Source organism: Phalacrocorax aristotelis, chromosome Z (genome assembly GCF_949628215.1).
Source record: "Phalacrocorax aristotelis chromosome Z, bGulAri2.1, whole genome shotgun sequence".
Lineage (NCBI taxonomy): Eukaryota > Metazoa > Chordata > Aves > Suliformes > Phalacrocoracidae > Phalacrocorax > Phalacrocorax aristotelis.
The window spans coordinates 39,065,140-39,091,454 of record NC_134311.1 but is presented as its reverse complement, the minus strand read 5'-3'; the positions used below and the strand labels follow the sequence as shown (position 1 = coordinate 39,091,454).

The 26,315-nt window shown below is 37.2% G+C and overlaps 1 long non-coding RNA gene across 1 annotated transcript; it reads right to left on the bottom strand.

Moving 5' to 3' along the window:
- Positions 1 to 5,944: 5,944 nt before the first annotated feature.
- Positions 5,945 to 23,653, bottom strand: LOC142050034 (uncharacterized). Its single transcript, XR_012657894.1, has 3 exons — positions 23,318 to 23,653; positions 8,755 to 9,214; positions 5,945 to 7,476 (listed from the first exon to the last, which is right to left on the bottom strand). It is a non-coding gene; the product is annotated as an uncharacterized LOC142050034 (long non-coding RNA).
- Positions 23,654 to 26,315: the final 2,662 nt, after the last annotated feature.

Here is a 26,315-nt window from a genome sequence, read left to right as displayed (position 1 = left end):
CCTTTTGCCTGTTCAAATTAAGTATATAATTAGTTTGACTATATTCTTTCCTTAGAGATAGACAGGGAAATCTATGACTTGTGAAAGTGGAAAACAAAAAAATCAATAGGTGTCTACCTCAGCGGGAACCTGGGGTCATTTGTACGTGTGTTAGTGGGAGCTGCCAGTTGTGTAATCTAAGGAGCTATTTTATGTTCTCCCTTAATTTTCCTGAGTTTGTCACATATTATTTGTTGATTCTGATTGTAGACTCAGTAAAAAATAAAATAAAACAAACTCTGCTCACTTATAGCAGAGGGAATCTCTCTACCATTTCTCTTCAGTTAGTTTTGCTTTATATTTGTCTACCCAAACAAATACTCCCCACTCCCACACACAGGCTCAAGGATACCTACCAATAAAGCTTACCTATACAATAGGTTGGAAATGTTTAAGTTATGAAGGAGTCGGGAAAGAAAATTAAGGAAACCTTGAGCAGAAGAAAGGCTCTGTCAAACTATTTGTTTTTTTTTACTCTTGGCACGCACCAATACTGATTAAAATCTGTTTTGCCTTTTTTTCTTTGTAAGTACTGTGCACCTCAGAAGAATTTGTTATACATATAGATCTTTAAGATGAAAATGCTACCTTCCAGTGAGTGTAAGTTTTTTCAGCACAACTATGATTTCCTATAAACTAGTAGCCTAAAGCCAGTAGAGGAAATGAACAATATCATTTATTTCAGTTTCTTTGATTTACTGTAGCAGAGAACTAACACTCCCGGGTTTTAAGCAGAGGTTCAATTATTTGCTTCTATAGGAAAATAATATTAATTAATGATAAGGTACCTTACTTCAGATACAACTTTATAAATCTTCTGTCAACTTACATTAGAAATTAGCTCAGCTTTGAGATCTGAACAGGTCCAAGCCCACACGGTCCACATATCCAGAGCCAAACTTCATCTGGGCAAACGTTCTGTTCCAGTTATTTGCTGTTCCCAAATATCATGAAAGGGACTCTTAATATTATGTCTGGGAAGTGTAGCCTGGGCTAGTAATCTTCATTCTTTTTTGGTCACCATTTTATTAAAGAATTTTAAGATGAAAAAAAAAAAAAAAAACTATATGAAAAAGATTAAATAATACACTAACTTGCTATGGGAAGACACCTACACTTACATGGAATGGATCTTCTGGATCGTATCTACCTGTTAAAGGATAGTAAACTATATGATTTTAAAAATAACATACATGCCTCAATTTTTCTAAAACAATAATAGAATTAAAGCATGGTCCTGATGATAAACATCAGCTGGATCACACCTGGATAATAATGAATTCTGTTTAGAGCACATGTATAACCACCACTGATAACAACACTAAACTGAAAAAAAAAAAAAAAAAGAGAATAAGATATAGCACAGGGGACCACCTTGATCAATTAAAAGACTTGCTGAGCTGGACTGGGAGTCAGCAAGATTAAATGGAACAGACATATGAGAGTTTTAAAAGCTAAGAGAACCATGAAAACTGGGATTGTGAAACAGAGTTGAGATGAACAATAAAAGAAAGATTATCACGCTCTCACAAAGATGCACTGCACCTGGCCCTTTGCAATTATTTTCTAGCATTCCCACAGCGGGCAATGCACCGTGTGCACAGAAAGAGTCATTGTTCTTAGTAGCTATAAATATTTACTCTAAAAAACAAAAAACTCAAAACAGAGCCATTTCCCTCTCTCCTCCCACTCCCTGTCCCCCACCTCCCAAACTATAGTTAACTTCCCACACCTTGAGTGAGACGGCTGACAGGAGCAAAACAACAAAAAGGCACATTGCCCAGTTTTGGACCCCTCCCTCCACCGCCACCCCCTACCTTTAGTTGTGAGACTTAAACTGCAAGTTGCAGGCAGTTATCTACATAATTATTTGATGAGAACCCTATTCTTGTTTCAGCCTGTTACTATTGCATCTTGCGTAACTCAAACAGTAGCTTACAGTCTAATTACTTTACTCTAACAATCTACTCCCACCAGTTCTGTCAGCAGAATTTGACCCAAGGAGATCTTGCTGTTCACACCATCTTGCAATAAATCAGGAGTCATATAGAAATACCTAAATACTACTTCTGCACTGTAAAACTGAAGATAACTGTAAAGGATTGCTATGTGTACTTCCACGCGTACAATGCTCTGAAAATAGGAATCTAAATAGCCTAACAAGGTGTCTTCCATATATTGTGTTGGAACAACTCTGATGCCCTCATGTGGGAAGAAGGTATTTTAACACCTGCTAACTTGGCTAAAAATTCATGCTAGGAAACAAACGAAATCTTGCATGAATGAAATCTTGAAATAAAATTTTGTAACAAAATTTTGATATTAAGAACAGAATAAATTCTATTTCCATTTCAAATTGAGCAGGAATATGCTCCAAATACACACACACACACACACAAAAAAAAGACAAAAATTATTTTAATGCAAAAAGTCTTTCTGAATCTCGGAAAAAATCAGGTTACAAACACATAAAATATGCATCATTCCTATGATAGGCTTTGCTTCCTGTAATTTCTTATCTAAGTGTCAGTCTTTAAGCATCTTGAATTGTGATTTAGTTATCTATTTAACTAAAAACTGCTTTCAATAGTGAAAGAGACATTAATCTCGCTCTGCTTATTACAACCATCAGCTCTTATAAATACAGTTGCTCTTTTGTTTAAATTCACTCACATCTACATCCCAGGGTAGAATAAAATTGTAAAAAACTTGTCTTTTTACTGATTATCTCTCTGTAGCTTATTCTTCATGTCACACTGAACACGAATAAAAAGCAGATCTGTTGAAATTGATTATGTCTGCATTTGGAAATGTACTATAACTACATATTTGTACTGAAATCGTACCAAGTTGTTTCAGGACTAACCTACACTTCTAGACTTATTATAAACACCCAGGAAAAAGAATTCCCTATGTGCCAAAGACTTCAAAATTTGTGTATTCTTATGACCTGACTACATCAGAGCTGCTGAAAAAGTAAGACATAAGGGCTACATGATTTAAACCATTCCTTGGGTTTTTGCCCCCAGATTGTCTACATAAAGGTTATTTTATTCCCTATGGAACCCCTTTATTTCTTTTTCCATGATAAAATATATATGGCAAAAAATTACTTAAAGGACTCAGGTTTTTTTCTTCTGTTAAATGATCTGTGAACAGTCTATTTTCTGAGTGTATTCATTATTTCACCATAAATACTTCATGTGAACATAGCTGCCCAAGGGTCTAGTGCAAACTATTTACTTTGGTTACTGTATTTCTTTGACTATTTTTTATTCATTATTTGTGCCCTGTGACTAAATCACATGAGGTACATGGCATTGTTTCTGTTTGCCAATTACTCAACTGAAGAAAACCTTTGTAAAACGGGAGGCAGATCATTTTGGCATGAATAGCATATTCCCAAACAAATGTCATTGGGTTTATATGTACAGGAATATTCTTCTGAATAATAGTAGTTCCTCAATATTCATATAAACAAAAGTCTCTTCAGAGCAAGTGTTTTCAGCAAAAATCAAAAAGGTAAAGAGAGGCCTACACTTCTGACGGTCCAAAACCAATCAATCAGGGCTTTAGGCCACAAACATACTTTTTTCCCCATTACTTACTCAGCTTTGGTGTCTTTGATTAAAAAATGCTAAGGAACTAATAAGCACTACAATTTCTAAGCCAGAAAACAAATACAACACAAGAAAAATACAGTGATGCTTCAACTAGCATGAGTTAGATCTTCAACTTCATACACAAGTTTTTGAATGGTCATTCATGGTTATTTAATGAGATCCTGCTTATAAGGACAGAGGAGAGAGGACCATTGAGGTGCTTTTTTACTATGGGGTGCATGATTTTCCATTTGAAGAGATGCTAGAGATAGGATTGACAGCAGCTGGTCCATCAACAAACTGCCTTAGCCTGGGGTGGACTTTTACCTATAGGAATAGAAAGCAATAGAGTCTACATAATTTAGAATTTTATTATATTTCCCACATTTTGATATCTAAGTGCCGTTTATCTAATAATATTGGAAGACGCATCTCTTCAAAGGATTATGGTAGACCCCACCTCCCAGTGCATCTCAAGAAATAGATACAAGGAAATTGAATTCTGCTCCAATAACCAGGAGAGTCAGATGTGGCCTGAAAGTCAGCCTTCAAAATATCACACCTTTTGTCTCCACATTCACAGAAGCTTGTATGTGAGTATTGTATGGCCAGGGCTTTATTTCTTCGGGGAAACATTGTTAGACAGTGAAGCTGTCTATGAACTATGGAGGATAAAAAAAAGTCCATAAAGCAACAAGCATCTTAGAACAATGTCATAGGATTATCTTTTTAAGAGTAAATATTGGCGCTGTCATAGTTTAATTCCTATAGAGCATTTTCTATGTATTGGGTGGGTTTACCTGTAAGGCAATGGGTGACACATGGGCAGACAGAAACAGTCTCAGAATAAAATCAGTGAACCATCCTCTGGTTTTGAAGATAGGCTTTTAAAATCACACTGAAAATCTCAGAAACTTTGAGTATTCAAGCTGACCTTTCTTTAGTGTATTCTTTTTCTGGATACCTACCTGGCTTTGAATCCAGCTCTCAAATATCCTAGGAAAAAGACTGTTCCTTTCTCCTACATCTCCTACATCTCACCATCTTAGGACAGACCCCAAGATCATAACAAATCTGATCCATAACATTCCCACATTACTGTCTGTCAAAGTGGAACCCACAGTTCATTGCTTACAAGCAACCTGATAAATGTTAGTCTCCCATTCTGTTAAAACTAATGCTTTTCCTAATGAACAATATAATTTTATTATACACCTGGATCTAACACTTTTTTATTTGCCCTTTTGCTCTTTGTTGAAAGGCCTCTCTTTTTGTTCTATCTTTGCACAGTTCAAAGAATTCAGTGGAATTCTGGACTTTGAATTTTGAGCATTTCAGTATTATAAAATACACTTTAAGAGTGAAAGCAAATCTTTACATATTGTTGCACATAAATTAGACAACAAAAGGAGAAATTGGGCCAGGGAAGAAGAACTGTATAATTATAAACAAATTAGATTTGAGTAAGAGGAAATTACAGTCTTTCAGACATCTGTGAAATCAACCAGTATATTTTGATATTTTGGAATACTCACTTCATATTCTGTATGAATATCCATCCCATGCCCATAGAGAAGAAGTAGTATAAGCTTGATAAATATCCAAAGGATATAGCTATGAGAAAGTTGCACGAGGTATTAAATGCAAGATAATCAGCATATTAGATTAGGGTAGGTAAAAAGTACTTTTGACTGAGAAATATTGTATGATTAACTAAGAAACTCAAATGTGGTGATAGGAGCAGAGTTGTGTCATGAGAATGAGATGCCCAGCTCTCAACACACTTTAGTGTTTTCATTACTAATGGGGCAGATTGTATGAATAATGTTAATGGTGTTCCTGTGAAATAAGATCTGAAGTTGGGAAAGACAGCAAATACTGTAAAATTCAGTACTGGAGGATACTAAAATGTACTAAAACTCAGTAAGAGCAATAATATAAAATTTTATAAGGATAACAAGCAATTCATGTAGGAAAGAAGAACCAAAAACAGGTAAATAAGGGTACAGAAGGTAGTTGGTAACACTACAGAGGTGTATGGAGCTGTATAAATGGATTAAAAATAAATTTGTATGAATATACTGTTGCAAAAATGTAAAATCCTACAGTGCTGAATACTTCTAAGAATTGTGTAATAAAGCTAACTATTGCATTTTGAACCGTTTAGATCTCAGCTACAGCATTGGACTCAACTTTAGGCAGTTCATTTTTTATTGCCAAATGCTCAGACAAAAATAAGAAATTTGGAGCATTCAAGGGAAAGTAAGAAACAGTATAAACTATTTGGAAAATGTGATACCGCAATGACAACCTTAAGTGCACAGAACATGACAGCGGAAGATACAGTAACTACCAGTGCAAAAAGGAAAGTTCTAAAATGAAGTGCAATCAATTATTCTTATCAGCCAATGATGATGAAATGATTATCCTAAATACTCCATACACAGCAAACTTACAACTGGCAGTACTATAAGCTTCTAGGGCAGCCTAGGGGAGGTGTGAAGTTTCCACCTGTAGAAATAAGACAGGACAAGAATTGGTCTATTAATTACTGAATCAGCTTGATCAAATGCAAACACATGAGGCTAGACTCATCACTGATGTTCTGGGTTTTTTTAATGGCAGGGAGCAGCAAGGCATTTACTCATGACCCACAAATGCATTGTAACAGTTGTGATTATGCTAATGTTTTCACAGTCTGTGTGGAAGACTATTACAGCAGCTAGTTTGCAATGACATGCCAGTTCTTTAATACATTCTTTTTTCGCTGGTAAAATAAAGTTAACCTATTTTAAGTTACATAGTGACAAACACTTTTACTGCAAATGAGCTTAAAGGCAACATACCAAAGAGCAGCGGTGAGTTTGGTTTCCAAAAGACATATACAAAGAAATTAGTTTAGTATAGTGCATCAAGAATTAACATAGTATTTTACTATTAAGGAGAACCAGTAAATCCCTGACTAATTCTATGTGTGCTGAGCTGAAAAAGTATTTCAGACCTCACAAAGAGCTCAACTTTCAACAGAACAGAAATACGAATCAACTTTGGCTCAAAGATCACTTGAACTACTGTCCAATAATTCTGCTTTGAAGTACCAGCCTTTAGATAGAAGTGTGTAGCATGAATAAGTTAATGCCTTTCAAAAACAAATAAAAAGCTCCTTGAACTCTCCAAGATATTGTTCTGAACTTCTGCATCTACAAGGAGTTTTGGATCATGGTTCACTCAGAAAAAGGAAGGAAAACCTAATATCACTTATGTTTCTTAAGGCCAATATCACCTGCTTGTTCACATAACTCCCTTCAAAGTTGCACTGAGGAGTCTCACTACACTTCCTCAGAAGCCTATTTAAAACCACCTCAAAAAAAAAATACAACCAAAACACCCACCCCACAAACAAAAAACCCACAAAACAAACCAAGTAAAACGAAGTAAAAAGGCCCACTCTCCAAAATAACGCAACAGTTATCCTGTGAGAGACAAACCTCTCATGTTGTCCTTTAGTGGTCTAACAACCTTGGAGGAGGATTTTAACATCCCTTCTGTTGTCATTCAAAATCTCCTTAAGTTTCCAGAATTAGGGAAAATTCCTGGTGTTCAGGAAAGACTTGGTGGAATTTAGCTCAGATTTAATTAAAACTGAAGTTAAGTATGACTGACTATATTCTACTCCTTTTCAGATTCTAATAAAAACTACAGGCAATGTGTCTCTGTCACATTTAATGTCTTTCAGCCCACAAAGACTCCAAGCCAGGTCTGTGACGAACACTGGAACTGAGACCAAGGAATTGCTTGCCTTCCAAACATGCCTTCTTCTGGCACCTCATCACCCCTGAAAAGGAAATTCCCCGATTTGAATACAGAGGAGACCAAAAATGGTTGTTTGACAGCAAAAATGAATGGAGTAGACAGGAGTGAACAGTATGTTAACGATAAGGATGGAAGAGGTGAGAGAAGTTAGGCTTGGCAGTGAGAGGAACAGAGAAGTCTCAGAATGGTGAGGACGGACTGAGGAATACTCCACCCAGAAGCTAGCACTGTGAAAGAAGCACTTTGGGAAAGGCTATGAGCTGAGAGAACGGGTAAGCGTGGATGGGCTTTTCAGAGACACAGAGCATAAAACCAGTAACAGGTAGGTCAGAAAAAAAGAAAAAAAAAATCATTCTTTCCTATAGTGCTGCATCTGTAAAGCTACACCTAGAAACCCAAGTCAGCAACTCTTACAAGCACTAGCACTTTTACAGTTCCCTTAAGGGCATTTGGTACAGCTGGACACTGAACAGCTGGCTACCAACCAACCACTGAGTCTAAAACTGGTTGTTAGGAAGATTATTCCAGGTCAGCAATCCTGCTGAAATTTATAGAATTAAACCTAATTTAAATTTTAATCAATGAACTTGTATTTACAAGTTCAAAGCCAAATATGCCCAAAGCTTGAAACAAGGAAATTAAATACTTTGGTAAAAACTTATTAATTAAATGCTGGGGGAAAAAAAGGTAGATTTATCATTTTATTTAAAAATAGCTGCTAAAAATGTGAAGAATGCCTATTAATAGTGCATTTACTTTTATCCTGTGTACAAGTGACTTGTGCTAGGCAGCCTCATTTCTAATGTGGATCAGACATTCAGTCTGCCTCGTAGCTGCCCCTGGATCCCTGTCTCCCTTGTTGCCAGCACCTGGACACGCACACACAGAGCAGGCCAGGACTCCCCTGGCCCACAGTAGAACGCCATGTGCTCTCACCCTTAGAGAGACACAACCACTCTCACACCCATAGCTGTCTGTTGGAGACCACTCACCCCTTGCCCCCAGGTCCCTTCACCTACTCACCAGCTGGCCCAGCTTGATCTTTGCTGGCCATCACACACTCACTCACACACCCACACTGGCTCCAGTCACTGGCACCATGTACACAAGGCCCTCCCACACCTGGTCTGACTCCAGTTGCTGGAATCACACACACACGCACACTGAAGAGTGTCCGTCACCTAGGAAAGAATTTAAAAGGAATTTAATAAGAAGATAGGACAGACTGTGCTGATCAGGCACGTGGGAAGGCCAAACAAGCATATCAATCACACATGAACAGCCCTTTTTATCCCCTTACCCCTCTATTTTGCCACATTTCTTCCCCTCCGAATCACCCAAGTTCTTCTCTTTTTCCACCTTTGGTTTCTTCCTTAGTAAGTCTGGTGCAATGCTGAAACTCTCTTCACCTTCATGCCATTATGTCTCACGCCTGGACAGCAACCACCCTTAGTCCACAAGGTGATTGAGAAGGCTGCTCTTCATGACTCATCTTGGAGGGTTTCAAACCTGGATGTGAGGGTTGAAGGTCTCCTGGGTCAGCTCTGGAAAGATCCACACAAGGTGTTCGTTGCTCAGGAGTCTGTAGTTTGAGTTGCCATCTCCTGTGTTTCTCCAGGCTTGTGCAGATGGGGCTTTGATAGGCTGGTGGCTCCTGGAATGGGCAGCTGGGACAGGGTATCATTCTGTTTCTCAAGTAATACTGACATTGTCTCTCTGTGCTCCTTGGTGGGTGTGCAGACGAGTTTTTATCGCATAACCTAACAAAGTTTATTTCAATTATGAATCATAGTTCAATACTTTGTATTAGTGCTAGCAGCTAAATAGTGGCTAATATTTCCCTGCTTATATTTTCCAGAGAGAATATTTGACTGCTTTGAAAGCTTCAAGTAGTAGTTTAAAGTGAAATATAAAGATATAGAAGGCTTCTTTTATGCCAATGTCTATTATATCAGATGGTTTGTAAATTATTTATCCTTGAGAGTTATCCAGTCTCATTAGATATAGTTATTCCTTTGAAATGCTTGACTAAAATCCAGTTATTGTTCAAGTCAGTATTCTGAGTTTGTCTGATCAAACCTGACAAACAGCTTATGCTACAGAAGTCTTTCCAAAAGAAAAGTTATAATGATACTGAACTGTTGCTGAACAGACCAGATATTTCCAGATTTAAAGTTAGGCTGTTGACTGTAAATGCAGAACTTCTTTTTTTAAAAGGTCTATAGTTTGATTTGTTTGTACTAATGATAGAGCATTTCCATGTTCCAATTTAAGTAAAACACCTTCCAAAATGAGCCTACATAAACTTTTCAGTGAAATTAGTTATTTCTTAATCGGTAACTTTTTCTTTCATCTGTTGATTGTAATTCTATTCTAGCCCCATGCTCCCTGAATAACCAAGGTCAAAATTAAAATAAAATAGATGAATTTTTCCTCTAACGAGGGGCAAGAACTTCCAGCAATGCTGATACTAAGGTTGCCTCTTTTTTCCTTTTACACTACTTGACACCTTTATTATAATTATTGTAACATTTTATAATATCACAGTTTATTCGTTTTTTCAAAGTCTGTGGTATTTACACTCATGTACTCAGCATAGGCTTATATGTTTACTTCATTACCCAAAGTAGAGCTGTGCATTTTAACTTTAAACATTGCACAGCAGCAGATTTAATTGAAAACAAGTAAGTGATAGATCTTTTTTGGTAAAAATACTGAAATGTACTAATGATGACAATGTATGTTACTTTATGCCAATATAATTTATGGGCCATAACTCAACAATATTCTGCAAAAGCTGATGAAGTCTCATATGAGGTAAAACAGTAAGAGAAAGGGGGAGAAAGGGTGCTGCTTCCATCACACATTACACACAACTCATATTAAAGCTCCTTAGAAGTACTGATAAAGCCCTGCATCAAGTGTCAAGGAGAGAAAAAAAAAAAAAAAAAAAAAAAGACTACCTCTGAACTACAGACTGTGGTTTCTGGAATTCATAGGAAGGGAGATTCCATAAACCAGATAAAGTGAAGCGTAAAAGTTGAAAGGGTGTGAGTTCTATTTTGCCCTTTGTAGGGTTCAAAAATATTTCCTTCACCTCAAAAATAAGAATTGAATGAATGAAACAAATTTAAAGCCCCATAATTACAGAAGGTGTTTCATGTTTTCTTCTATATGAGCAACAGAACTTGTATTCTGGCTCGATAAATTGCACTATGTTCTGACACAATAAAGTGCCTTATTGATGCTGGCATTGCACTGGATTTTCATTCTGATCTGTTTTGGTTTTCCCATCACAGCTTTCACAGGTGAACGCTAACACCCTTTCTCATGACTCGTTATTAGAAGCTAATATCCTATATCCAGAGGAAATAGCAGCCTTTAAATATGGGAACATTGCTGATGAGACTGTATTTATACAGACCATCTGACACTACCTCTATCGTAAGATACAGTACAGGCTTCTGTATTGTAATTTCATGCAGGAACAACTGCAGCGATTTCACACTATCTAATATGTGTTTATGTATGGAGTACAACTAAAATATTGCTGACTATTAGACTGTCCTGGTTTCAGCTGGGATAGATTTAATTATCTTCCTAATAGCTGGTATAGTGCTGTGTTTTGGATTTAGGGTGAGAAAAATGTTGATAACACACTGATGTTTTAGCTGTTGCTGAGCAGTGCTTACACTAAGTCAAGGACTTTTCAGCTCCCCATACTGCCTTGCCAGTGTGTAGGCTGGGGGTGCACAAGGATCTGGGAGGGAACACAACTGGGACAGCTGACCCCAACCGACCAAAGGGCTATTGCATACCATATGACATCATGTTGGAAAAAAAAAACAGGGAGAGTTAGCTGTGGCGGGGCGCAGCAGCTGTTCAGGAGCTGGCTGTGTATCGGTCAGCAAGTCATGAGCAATTGCATTGTGCATGACTTGCTGTGTATATTTTTTATTATTATTATTATTTTCCCTTCCTTTTCTGTCCTATTAAATTGTCTTTGTCTTAGCTCATGAGTTTTATCTTTTTTCTGGTTCTCTCCCCCATCCCTCTGGTGGGGCAGCAAGTGAATGGCTGTGTGCTGTTTAGCTGCCTGCCACATTAAACCACAACATAGACCAAATAGTCTCAGAAATTCAGACCCAGTACTCAGAAAACTCTGCATAGTCCCCAGGCTTTGCCATGCTGAAGAAGTAAGAGCCATGATATTTTTCTTTCCTTGTTAAGCTTTGCCTTGGAAGTTTTTTTGCGTTTTAATCCCCAAAAAACCTTTTTAGAATCCCACTGTAATTAAACTAGTCTTCCTTTAAACAATACAAGTCTTCCTACACTGTTATTTAAATCATTGATCTCCCCACCAGGTACAGATGAAAGGTAACTGTGATTTGCTAGCCATCTAGAATGGCTTTTATATGGGAGTATTCTGTAGAAGGGATGCTTTCAGCTAATACTTTATCAGCACAGTCACAGCAAAAATTATTTTTATTCTCCAATACCATATACAACACCATTTAAGAAACACTGCCAGATGCTGAAATAATTAACCAGCTGGATGTATGCAGCATCTGCTTGTGTTTGTATACCTCTGTATCAAGCAGAAAACAGTGGTTTCCAAGCTGCATAAAAAACCTCTGGTCAAGCACTGTGAAGGACTGACTACAATCACAGAGTTAGGTATATTCTTCACATTACCTCCTGTACAATAAAAGCAATAAAACATTCAATAACAAATGAAAATCATGTTTTATTTCAGCAACACTGGAAGATTCCTATGGTAGCTTTTTAGTCTCTTCACTCTGGAAACATGAAGATATAACACTTACCATCAGATATCCAAAATATTCATTATTTAGAATGCATGCATTACCCGTCTGCACTTGTATGCAGAATGTCAGCACTGGGCAGAAAGCTGGCATCTCTAAAATCATGTGAGAAACCTATGGTCAAGCAAAAAGAATTTTTTTCTAATGATCTTGCTCCTAAGACAGTGCATCCTTAATATGCCACATAGAAAAGCCATCACCAATAAATACAACTGAGCAGTAATTTTATAAAAAGGAACTTATTGGTGAAATTATTAACTGCTGAATTAGAAATCTTATGCTGATTTTCCATAGTATTGTGTTACACACTTGCTAATAGAGAAAGAAAGCCAGCCCAGGGGAGTCTTGAAAGGATGTCCTCCAATGGCTAGTACCTGCCATGGATGAGTTTCCTCTATAAATTTAAGTACTTCTCAACAAGTTGTCACAGAGTCCCTCAAATGATATCAAATCTATTTTTAGGTACTAAAGAGATTATTCTGAAAAGAAAATATTTTGAGCGAAAAACAACCTCATCCCTTAACATGCTATAATAGAACAAAAAAAAGTAACTTTTTCTAAATTTATATTAGAAAATTTTCCCAAAAAAGAACTGCTTGTATTCTACTCTTTAAAACAGGTTTAGTAATTTCAAGAAAAAAATAAAATTCTCCCTGTTGTAATGTCCATAAGGCAAAAGCAGAAAAAGAACAATTGTAAAAATCTTACTGGAAAGTATTTGCCACTCCTGCTCCCATCCTTGTTCTGTAATTCTAGATTATGCCAACAAATGCATATTTGCTATGCTGTGACTACATGTGCTGTGGTCACAGCATCCAGAAAAACATACAATGCCTCCTAGCAACTTGGAAGCTTCCAAAATTATTTTTTGCCATAGTTCTTGTTTAATTATGAAGAGATAAGGAAGAGTTCAAAAGGGTCACATCACAGCATGTTAATCACAGAATCACAGAATGGTAGGGGTTGGAAGGAACCTCTGGAGATCATCTTGTCCAATCCCCCTGCTTCAGCAGGGTCACTCAGAGCAGGGGGCACAGGAACGCATCCAGGCGGGTTTCAAATATTTCAGAAGAAGGAGACCCCACAGCCTCCCTGGGCAGCCTGTTCCAAGGCTCTGTCACCTTCACAGTAAAGAATTTTTCCCCTCATACTCAGGTGGAACTTCCTGTGTCCAGCTTGAGCCCATTCCCCCTTCCCCTGCCATTGGGCACCACTGAAAGGAGCCTGGCCCCTTACTCTTGACACCCACCCTTTAGATATTTATAAGCATTGATGAAATCCCCCCTCAGTCTTCTCTTCCCCAGGCTGAACAAACCCAGGTCTCTCAGCCCTCCCTTATAAGAGAGATGCTCCAGTGCCCTGATCATCTTGCTAGCTCTCTGCTGGACTGTGTCCAGTGGTCTCCTGTCTTTCTTGAACTGGGAAGCCCAGAACTGGACACAGCACTCCACCTGAGTAGAAAGCTGGGGTAATATGTTCACATACCATTGGCAGTAAATAAGCTCAATCACTCAGAGAATTCCTTTCTGTCTCTCATGCAATTGGCATCATTGTGTTTTTATGACTGCTTAGTAATTTTTTGTAGCAGAACTTTGGGCTCCCATGCAGAGGAGTCTGGAAATTCAAATAGTTTTCAGCCAACTGACCTCTAGGCTTATGTTATTTGTTTGGTCCAGCAGCAACCCATGATTTGTTTCACTTCCACAGAAATGAACATTATCAATGTATAAATGTAAAACCTCAATATGTATGTTATACAATTTTACAGGCTAGAAAACCAGTAAAAGATTTGATGTATGTCCAAAATGGTCAGATATATAATTTTGACTCTAAACCAGACTACATAATAAGTGATATATATTAAAGGTTAAATATTCTTACCTTTCCCATGTGAAGATTTACATTAAAAGTCTGACATAATCTGGGCTTTGTACTTCTTCAATACTGCCAAATATGCTAATAACATTTCACTGGTTCTTCTGGAAAACACTAAGTTCAGGGTTTTTCATTGTTTTGTTGGGGTTTTTTAAGAAAATGAACTTACTTATTCATGTTCAATGATATTACGGTACCCGGGAAAATAAATATGTTTAACAAATACTAATAAAAGGTGTGCTCCTTGTCTTAAAATACTGCAGCAAAACATGCAGCTGAATACCTACAAGTACTTATCAGTGAAATTTGAACTGTTTTAACTCAGAACAAGTGTTGTATATTTTTAAAATACTTTGCTATGCAAATATTTAGGATATGCTACCTATGATGTGAATAGACTTCCACATATCTGCTATTTAACACTGTTAAAATATTTTTTTCTAAATGCATACAGCTCTTTCCAATTAACTGCTGCAATATGTGGAGGACTATAAGCAAAAAGAATGGAAAAGACAGACTTCTGGCAAAGAGTTCAGCATATGAAGAGAGATAAGCACATTTACCCCCCCACCATCCTTCCTTCCATCATATTAGGATGTAAAGTCATTTACAGAATTCTTTTGAAGAGCTCAGAGCTCCTTTATGAACACTATTACAACACTTCCTTCTTTTTTAAATTATTTTTTTTTCTAAAATGAACCGTATTAGTTACTGTAGAAAATTATTTAAAACAGACTTCAAAAGAAAGGCAAGTCACAGTGTTACAGTCATATATCCTATGCAATTTTTCAGATTTGCTCTCTCAATGCCTTTGCCTCCTTCCTTTCCCACCTCTCTGGAGTCATCCATTTAACATGGAAGTCATCACTGTCTAAAGTTTTCCTGAAAGTTTTTCCATTGGAACCCAGCTTTTCTTCAGAAACAAAGATTTCCTTTCAAATAACTGAGCCAGAACTGGTCCTTCAAACTTTAGATTTGTCTCCAAGATCCATCAAATGTCTCCCTTCCTCTAGAAACTATCACAGCTTTGATTTATTTTTAGAAATTGCTTAAAGTAATGCAGAAACAACCAAAATGTTTGAAATAGCCTTACTAGACTTTTTTTCCTGTTGCATTGTTTGAATTCAAGGGAAGTACAACTTCAGAAATGAGAAACCCATTAAGCTGCCTAAACGAAGAGAAGGAATGCTTAGATAATCAGTAGTATTCTGAAAATTAAAAAGATAAATAAAAGTTATCAGACCCTACACCAGAAGACAAAATTTTTTTATCAGTTTGCAACAGGTGACGTTTGGAAGTAAAACCAATAAATTTTTCTGGAGTAGAAGAGTATTGTGCAGAGGAACATGTCAGTCTCTTTTGGATTAGCCAACCTACCTGTTCTCTGTCTATTTTCTTCTATTGCGCTCCATCAGATTATATTTGGAGTTTATTTTACTTACCCTCCACTGCTTTTACTCAAGGTAATTCAAGCAGCTGCCCTAGTTCCAGATCACCTGTTGCTGAATTACTACTAAAATTGGCTGCTAGATGTTCCTTCAAAGTTTGCCTGTCTAGAGAGTCTCATTAGACTTCAGTGGCAGCTCCACGCTGATGGGCAATTGTATTCTCTTTCCACATTTATTGTATAACAGTCACCAACCACAACAGGTCAGAAATATAGATTATTTAAGAAGAGATTCTTCATCTTTTCTTGAAATACCAATTCAGAACACTGATCCCTACTGAGACAGTGAATGGCATTTTGCACCAGCGATCGCAGAAACCTGGTGGAGCATGAAAGCCCATATTGCCCTTAATGTTATGCTCATTGATCTGTTTGAAGAACAACAAGAAGAAATGTATCATCTTTTAACTCCAGGAGCCTCCAACCTGCACAAATTCTAATTCCTAACCACATTATTTCTTGGTCACATGGTGGTTTAGAGTCCTGATATATTGCACTCATACAGGTTGAACATCAATACACATCATCATGTCATAAACACTTGTGATGAGCATCTATTTAATCACTTCACTTTCAGTCCTGACAGCTAACTTTGGTTCCTTCCAAAATGACCCTTGAGTCTTTGCACCAGCAATTTTGATCTTATATTACTTCCTCAAACCGTTGCCATTCCCTGAGTGAAAAACATTATCTTCTTGGAACAAGTTGATTTTTCTTCTCCTGTAACTTCTCAGTTCCTACCATATAGAAACTAAGCATGTTTATTTTACCTACAGGTTTGGGGCATTTGAAAACTTCAGTTAAATCTCCTTTTGTCAACTATTCGTATCAACAGTATTTGTTAGGATTCTTTACCTCTCTTATACACCAAACCACTTGATGATAAGATCAGGAGCATTGCCTAGCTTCTGCTCTTAATGTTGTTGCTTCTGGCTTGGAATGTGTACACAGAGGACTTAATTTCTCATAATCATATGTTCTCTAGTACTTTTACCTCCATCTAGCAGGTATTTTATAATTTAATGGCTCTATTTTAAAAAGAGATGAACACCTGCATCTTCCTCCAAAGCAGCCCATAATCATTAAGTGTGTATAGTATTATTTAGCTACAAACCCTCTTTATCTTCTCTTAATCATATGGGGAATATTGACAGATACTTTAAATAACCTCATCACCTTATTTTTGCTTACCATTATCATCTCATTTTCTTGTATATAGTTTTGTTTTCCTTAGCTTTTAAGATTACAAGTGTTGTCCAGAATTATCTTAATTTCTCTTTTCTAAAGTGTGTTCCTAGCTTGCTTTGTCCTTCTTTGCCATGAAGAATATTTTAAATGTATAAAACCAAGTATTTGCACCTATTCCTGAAATGATGGTAAAAGGTATTTCTTTTTACTTTGTTACTCACAGCTTCCTTACACAGTAAGAAGAGGAAACACAACCCTAAACCCAAATATGATACTTATTTTTGTGAAAGAAAGCACTAAAGTAGATTATTCAAATTTTTAAAGGTGGCTTATTCAGTAAGACCCAAGAAAATATACACAAATCAAAATAAGTAAAATCTCAGCTAAACAGGCACACATTGCAGGACAGCTAAAATCCACAATCACTGCACACCTTCAAGCAAAAAGTCAAAAGAAAAAATTAATAATGATATGGAAGGTTGACACAATGAAAATCACATCACTTAAACCAAACTCCAAGCCTACTTTCAAACTAGTTTTCTTCATATTAAATTCATTATATGATACCAGGATCCAATGCTCAAAATATGTGGAAAAAAATCTCCAGAAGATATCAGCACTTACAAACTCACTAAGCTGGGAACTTTTTCTTTTTTCTTCTGTAACCTTTCCACAGTTCATTTACTCAAAACTAGATAATCTCTATTTTATACCACTAAAAATAATACTAAGCGAAATGATCAACCTACTCTCTCTCCAAGAATTCTATGTTAGTAGATCAGGATAGATAAAAGCATGATGGAGTCAAAGGCTGTTAGTTTTCTAAAAATGCCGTATTGTTTCATTATTGAATTTTACATCACGTTAATCTGTTAGTAATGCAATAATTAACAAGGAACTGAATAATACGGGATTTATAGAAGTTGCACAAAAATTAGTGATATTACAGATGAAAAAAACTTGTGTTCTTCTGCTATACATAAGTTCCAAAATGCTAGACTACAAATTATAATTCGTTATGGTTAGTTGCGGTATGAGGCAAACCAACTAGTTCTCAGCTCATTAGTTCTTCTTTCACACAAAATTAATCAAAATTTAAGGCTGTATGTGTAAGCAGTTTAGTAGTGTGATTACAGATCAGCAAAGTGTTTTTATTCTAATATATGGGTTTGAGTTTAAATCATACATTTAATCATCTATTAATTTGCAGATTCATAAAATCTTGCAATTAACTCAAGCTAAGAGGTATTTTTTCCATTACACTTATGTTAAGTGCTTACACACATATGCGTGCATATATATGTAAATTTCTGATGCTTTTCAAGAGCAAAAGCTTTATTTTTAAATACTTATATTCCCATAATCTGCTTTACAGGTTCTATGTGTCATCTCACATAAAAGTTTTATTGCATATTTGACATCATATTTTCCAGTGAAGGGCCACAAAGTTGGTTAAGGGAATGAGGCATTTCACATATGAGAAGATGCTGAGAGATCTGGAACTGTTCAGCCTACAGAAGAGCAGGCTTAAGGTGGATCTTATTAATGTGCATAAACGCCTGAAGGAGAATGTAGAGAGGACAGAGCCAGACTCTTTCCAGTGCTGCCCAGTGACAGGACCAAAGACAACGGGCACAGACTGAAACATGGTGGGTTCCTCCTGAACATCAGAAAACACTTTTTTGTGAGCGACCACAGGCACAGGTTGCCCAGGACAGTTGTGGAGTCTCCATCCTTGGAGATATTCAAAAGCCATATGGACATGGTCCTGGGCAACCTGTTCTAGGCAGTCCTGCTTGACCCACCCCTTGGGGATTGGACCCTTCCAATCTCAGCTGTTCCGTGATTCTGTGATTTGGTGATTCTGTGACACAGTAAATAATAAATCTTGGTTGCCTCAGTTCAGTCACTAACAGTTTCTGATGACTTTCAAGCTCTCTACCCACAAGAAAAACGAAACAGGCTTAAACAATGTATTTTTAGGTATGCCACAATCCACTTGATTAACATTTGAAAGTATCTCTTTCATATTTTCTATGTTAATTTCACCCAAAACCCCCAAACCTGAAACCATTTCCAGGAAACACACTTCAATGGTCAACTTTTCCTTCATGCTTCTCTACATATGTACTCTGAGGGTAAAAGGCGGGATCATTTACAAGGACTAAGGATCTCTTTTTCAAAGTTCTCCCACAACAAATAAAAGCTATAAGGCATCATATAAACCATAAAGAAAATACATATCTGCATTGACATAGAAGAGAAAAGAGACACTTGGACGTGTACCTAAAGATCCCAGGTCAACAGTGCAGAGTTTGATGATGAGACTGTTTAGAACTCCCTTTTCCACACAGCACAAAACTCTTTTTGTTGTAAGAAAATGAAATCCCAACACTGCTATCTCATTCACTGAATGACCTACTGGTTGTTCTGCTATGTCTCCATCTTGTTATCAGCCTGGATCAGGAGAACTGCGAAGTACTGTCCTATGTCCTATCACTGATTATTTAACACCAAATAAAAGGGGGGTGGGAGGACAGGCCTTAGTGCACTGCAGTGGAAGACAACAAATAATTGCACATCCCTTGATCTCACCAGCAAGTACAAAAGCAGATACCATCAGACTCAACTGAGAAATATACTAGTAAATTAGTTAGTTTCACCACTAGATGTTTGAGTTTTATTTCAAGTCTGACTTCTCTATCAGTCTCTGGGTCTCATTAAGCCACAGGACGACAGGGCAGAAAATTCTCTGTTCACAAGTATCTTATCTTCACACATATTCTTCTACACTTCAGCTGTAGGAACCAGACCTAAAGGTCTACCTGACCCTCACTCTGACAGTGGTCCTACAGCAGATGTAAAACAGTAAGCCTTGCACACTCTCCCAGACCTCAGTAGTTAGCAGCCCAAGACTTTCTTGATTCTGAGGTGATTTTAGTTTGTTTCGTTTTAGCTTGAGTTTTCAATGCATTTTTATCATAAGTTCCTTCAGGTGCTTTTTCAACCAACATTACCTTTCTGCATCCACATCTTATGAGTTCTAGTGCTTAACTCTGCATAGTGTAGAGAAGCCTCATTTGTTTTTAAGTAGTCATTTGTTAATTTTGCTTTAAATTCTCTAGTTTTTAAATAAGAGTAGACAGCCCACAGTCATTCCTTATTTTCCCCTTTCATGTTTTTGTGTTTTCCAGGTACCTACTCTCTCTACTTTTGCTCATGTCCCTTCCAGTCTGAAAGATCCCACTGGCTTTAATTCCCAGCTGCACAAACACCGCCCATACCTTTGATGTTGCCACCTTTCTACAAAGGTGGAACCTTTTCCAGTTTGACTTCCAGCTTGGCTTCTCCTTGCTGAGACTGTAGAAGAATGAGGACTATGCACACTGTTCAAGATGCAGGCTTATTATCCTCTATGCCAGATTTTAGCATACCTGAGAGATTTTGGCTATTCCCATAGCTCTTCTTTAAAGCCTGTTCAACCTTTCAGTGTCCACACTGAGTAGTTGGTACCTGACCAAAATGCACTGGTCCAGCAATAATTACATGGGTTCCAACCAAGCACAGAAATAATGGAAAACTATTCCCAACAGAATTTTTTTGGCCACAGTACTATCCTCACATTCAGTTGATGATCTACGATGAGCTGCAAGTCTTTCTCAGAGCTACTATTTCCTGTCATAGGAAGCTCTGACATACTGTAGGTGGCTGGACCATATTGGTTTAGAAGGATCCTGATGCCAGAACACTAGGCATGCAAAAACAGTCTGCAGTAATTTTTTTGTCCCTGTAGGAAGTATGTATCACTGGTTACACACAGCTTACAGAGGTTTTAGCCAGGATAGGGTTAATTTTCTTCATAGTAGCTAGTATGGGACTATGTTTTGGATTTGTGCTGGAAACAGCAGTGATAACGTGGAGACGTTTTAGTTGTTGCTAAGTAGCACTTACACTGGTCAAGGACTTTTTCAGCTCCCCATGCTCTGCCGGGTGCACAAGAAGCTGGGAGGGGGCACAGCCTGGACAGCTGACCCAAACTGACCGGGGGGATATACCACACCATGTGACATCATGCTCAACATATAAAACTGAAGGAAGAAGAAGGAAGGGGGGCATGGTCAGAGTTATGGAGTTTGACTTCCCAAGTAACTGTTACATGTAACAGAGCCCTGCTTTCCTGGAGATGGCTGAACACCTGCCTGCAATGGTAAGGAGTGAATTAATTCCTTGTTTTGCTTTGCTTGTGCAGGTGGGGCTTTTGCTTTACCTATTAAACTGTCTTTATCTCAACCCATGAGTCGCCTCACTTTTACTCTTCCGATTCTCTCCCCCGTCCCACCAGAGGGGAGGGAGGGAGGGAGGGGCTGCGTGGTGCTTGGCTGCTGACTGGGGCTAAACCGCAACAGCTCTAGACTGTTTGGTGTCAGTGCTCTGACTTCTTTTTTATTGATCCTCCAGCTTTCACATCATTAGTGAATTGATCAGTAATGATTTTATGCCATAGATAAAAAAGTTAAACAACTCTGGGCCCACAGAACTCAATGCAGAGAAACATCCACTCAGCGATGCTTACTCAGCAATTGTTTCTCAGAGAACATAGTTTATGTAATGTTTTCACCTGACTGATACATATTGATTTAGTATTGGTTTTGCTTCTTATTCAAAATGCTTTGCAATATCAAGTTAAAATACCTTACAGATCCCTAATTGCATTAACTCAACACTTTTAGCAACCAAGCTTACTGTGACAATTTTTTTCCTAAGTTAGCTTAACAAGATCAATTTGCAATAAATTTATGCCTATTGACATTAATTAACTTTTCTTAACTCTTAAAAAATGTCACATCTATTATCCACCATTCCAATTGTCCAAAATCTACACAAGACAGACAAGTTTATAATTACTTGAGTCACCCTATTTCCTCTCTTTAAATATTGTCACAGCAATAGTTATCTTTCGGTCTCCCAGAACTGTCCCAGCATTCTACAACACATAGACAGTCCAGAAAGTTTAGCAGCTCCGATACATTACAAAAGTCAGAAGCTAATATGCCCAACTTTAAAAAAACTGTTTGAGTTTACTGGCTAATATCTTTCAGAAAGAATTTGATCATGATCTTCACATCATGCAAATACATTTTCTGGCATTTTCTCAAATGTATAACAGAAACACCTATTCTGCCATTTTCATGTACTAATGCACATGAACACTGTTCCCATTTCCTGTTTCAGTCATTATGAAGCAATACCAAGACTTTCAGTTGTGTGCACACCATCAGATATATGTACATTACAGGACAGGACAGGAGACTTTTTTTTCCTAGACTGATAGATGGTTTTTTGGACATTATCTTCTCTGTGTTTCCCTCTGCTTGGTGTGTTCTGACATTTTGGCTTGATTGCACTACAGATACAACAGGTTGTTTTTTTCCTGGAAGTACAACAATATGGCCACTCAAAATCACCTCAGCAGCAAGTTACTGTTGAGTTTTTTCCACATAGTAGTTTTGAGATAGCCTAGACAAGATCACTGCAGACAGCTACCTTATCTTAACTGTAAGCCTCCCTCAACTCTCTGATCCTGCCCAATGACTCTCAGAGTCTATTTCTTCTATCTGAAAATTATAGACAATAGTCACACATGCTACAATAGTCACAATAGCTACACAATATTGTCACAATATTGTGACAATAGTCACAATAGCTACATGCATGTGTTGCTCTTACGCATACCTGGGATCCTAACAGTTTTTAAATACCGTATGTGATAGCATATACTAGTCCTTCAAGATACTGTGCTACAGAGCAAAAGGAAAAATGTAACATATTTAATTGTATAAGTCAACTTATTCCAGTTCAAATTTTTACCTGAAAGAAGTTAAAGACAGGTCTCATAGTTCTGCTTTTATCCACAAAAAAATAAATCAATGTGGTATCAAGCTTTGGAGGATAAAAGCCACATAAAACAATGGATTTCGCATGAGTGAAGTGTGGAATGGACAAAAAGCCATAGCTCCACACTCCTTAATGTTGAAAATGCCCAACACTTACTTTCTGTCAAATTACTCAGGGTTCACACTAGATTTACTCCTTCACAACAGCTTCATGACAAATGCAGGAAACAGAAAGTGCACATAGTACAAGGTTCAAAGATTAATCTGTTAAAGCATTTTTTTTTTTAAATTTGAACCAGCAGAATGAGTTTATGCTTCAGGAGTACTTTGCATTACATGTCCAAAGTGTTTCTATTCTTGCAGTGTCATCCAAGTGGAAAAAAAAAATCATCAATGCTTCTGGCTCTGCCTGGAAGCTCTAGTGCTTGTCAAGGTTTGTACCCTCTCTAGGCTTCTCCTGGTGGCTCCCAGACAGTGTAAGCTCTAACTATACCATAGTATATCTGCATAGGTAATAATTCCATTCTTTTCCCCACAAAGTAAATTTCCACTAAAAAAAAAAATAAATGTTTGCCAGATCAAATGCAAGCATTAAAAATTAAAATAAAGCTTTTTTTTTAATATACTACTTACCCTTGCATTCACATTATGGTCACCTTGTTTCACCAGATCTCATATTAGTTCGCCTAAGGAACTTGGTAGGCATGTAACCAAATTCAGATAGTGATACTAAATACAGCAAGATAGAATTATAAAAAAGAGAAGTAATGAACAGGAACTAACCTAGAGCTAAGAGCATAAACAGCCTTGTCAATGTAGGCGTAGCTCTTATTCTAACGCAGATAAAGTACAAATTTTTTTCCAGACTTTTAGGTATTTTATGTTTGGATTGATATACAGCTTCTCCTTTCTTCCTACATCTGCCAACCCTGATATCATGATACCCTGCCAGCTAAACTCTACTCTCATTTGAACAGTCAAATTCATTGTGGGTTCATACGCTGTGTTCACACAGGGCTCATGATATTTGCTCAGTTGAGATAACTTGGACCTCCATTTCCAGCATATTGACGTTCATGGTACTATAGAGTTCCATGCCAAAGAGCAAAGTCTTGCTGGGTTTTTTCCAATTATCTTTCAACATACCATTGAATGTTTGTCTATTTAAATAAGCTATTTACTTGTCTGGACACAGCCATAAGATATTTCAGCAGTAGCCACATGTCCCAAAACGATTTTAAAGAATCTTTTCTTCACATGGCTCTGATGGAATAGGAGGCTATTCTCACTTGGAAAGCAGGAAATAAGGCAATGATTAAATTAAGGTAACTGTTTAAGAACAGAGTGACAGTCTCCAGCTGGACCTGTGCCTCCCAAGTTTCATTGTGCTGCCTGATATGCCACTTTTCTGCCCCAGCCTGCAGATTGATATCATACTTTTTTTCCCCCCTTGCTATACTCCATAGCCTAAAGAAGGCTAATGACATCATAGGAAAATGAGATATGTAGCTATGTTTGTCTTTTGTGTTCAAGTTATTGAAAAATATAATAAGACCATATTTCTCAATGCCACCAGCCTATGCCAACAGTTTCTTGATGAAATATACCCATAAGCACAGCAGTATACTATGAGTCGCAAAGAAGCCTAGACTTGGATGAACAGAAGGTGATAAATATACACTGAAATTTCATGAAAATTATTGATTCCATATAGTCACACATAGAAGTCTACTATAAAGTGTTTTGTTTGTGTGATTGCAAATTATACATGTTGCATTGAACTGAATAAAATCATGTTTGAGCGAACTCTAATAAAGTGAAATGTCACTTCATACATTTGAATTAAAGTCCAGTTACTTAAATGAATCAGGCTGTGCAAATTGCAATTTTAATAATAACGAACCTTTAATTAGTGATGTTACACTGTGTGGGAAAGACTTTTGAAATGAGCATGCACATGACAGCCTTGTCTTTGATTGCTAAGTTAATGAATGCTGCTTAAAACTGTCTCCTCTCATTTTCACAGCTTAGAGACTTCTTAAAAGTAACACCACCTTTGAGCACTATGAAAAACATCAGCAATGCACTCGTTTATAGGCGCTGTATAAGAAGTATGCCAATCTGATTGAAAATATGAAGAAATAGATAAAATTAGACAGCATATTTATTCTAAGGACATCACTTTTTATTATTTAAAATTTTGTCGTTTTAAGGTTTGGGCTGGGGAATTTCCCCCCCCCGCCCCCCCTCCCGTCAGGGGAAAAGGGGAAAAGTCGTTGTACCAGTCACAGTTTGTGCCTTTAAAAACTTGAAAAGATCTTACACAGCTTGGAATAGTTCAACTAAAATAAATAGATCATGACTGTATTTGGTTTAAACTGTCCCTAATTGACTTTCCAACACCTCAAAGAAACTCATAGACTTAAACTGTTTTTATTGACCTGGAAAGGGTCTGGATATTTTTTTTTTTTTTTTTTAAATCTAGAAAGAGTCAGCAGGGCTTAGACAAGAAACGCGCTGACCTGGAAAGACTGCTATTTCAGCCTTGCTTGCTACAGAATGATTGTAAAAGACTTTTAGCAACTTTGCCCTTACTAACAGATATTCTACTTTGCTGAACTGACTAAGGCTGTTACCCTTATTGCTTTCATTTCTAAAAGCACTTTAAGGGACCGTGCATTAATTAAGAGAATACTACATTGCGTGCACAACTTCTATTGGGTGAATTAGTTGGCACAGAACATTTCTAGTACTTTAACATGGTTTTGTTCAGTCTGTTACTGAAAACAATCTGTTATCTGAGACTACTTAGCTAGTGCAAGGACTTTTCAAGGTACTATTTATTCTTAGCTAAAAAAGACCAGTTCAGAAAAAGAAATTATTCGGAAGTCGTTATCCAGAAAGGTTTCTTGATTTAAAATGGTATTTCTGGATATAATCAGCTGTAGCAAGAGATCAGGGATTTGGGATCTGGTTTTAATGCTGTAAGTGAATGACCTGATGTAAAGAACCTAAAAATATTTTGTAATATTTTACATTGATTGTTCATGCTTTTGTTTCCCATCTTTCAGTACACTGTTTATAGAGGAAGAGATACTTAAACTTTTTTTTTTCCTGGATGAAAGAAGATTTGAGTTCATGGGTTGTTACCTAAGACATCATTTAAGAGGTGAAAATACATGGGCCATTGACTGAGTATCAGTCACCAACGAGCTCTCAAGCAGCCAGTTTTCTTGCTTTTTCTTAAACCTCTGTTATTAGAGGTGTTCTAAGTAGGTGTGCACATTAATTCAGTAGAGAGCTGACAATAGTTCAGCAGAAAAGAATCAAAGGACAATTACAGTCCTGCTGTTAAAAAAACATGGGCTTGTGCCCTATATGTTTGGTTTTATAACAAATGACCAATACACGTCTCTTAGAAAAGCTGTCTTTGCAAGCTATGTACGCCTTGCTCCCTGGTGCTTCCTGTTTAAAAGAACTTACATTCAAGAACAGAGGTAATTAATTCTTACAGGTTAAGATGTTTAAATAATCACACTGTGACTTTCTTAAAGTCGGAAGAGTAAGTACAAGAGCTTTCAGGGTTCCAAGGAAAATTTGTAAGATCATGGCCTGGAGAAAAAAGAATATG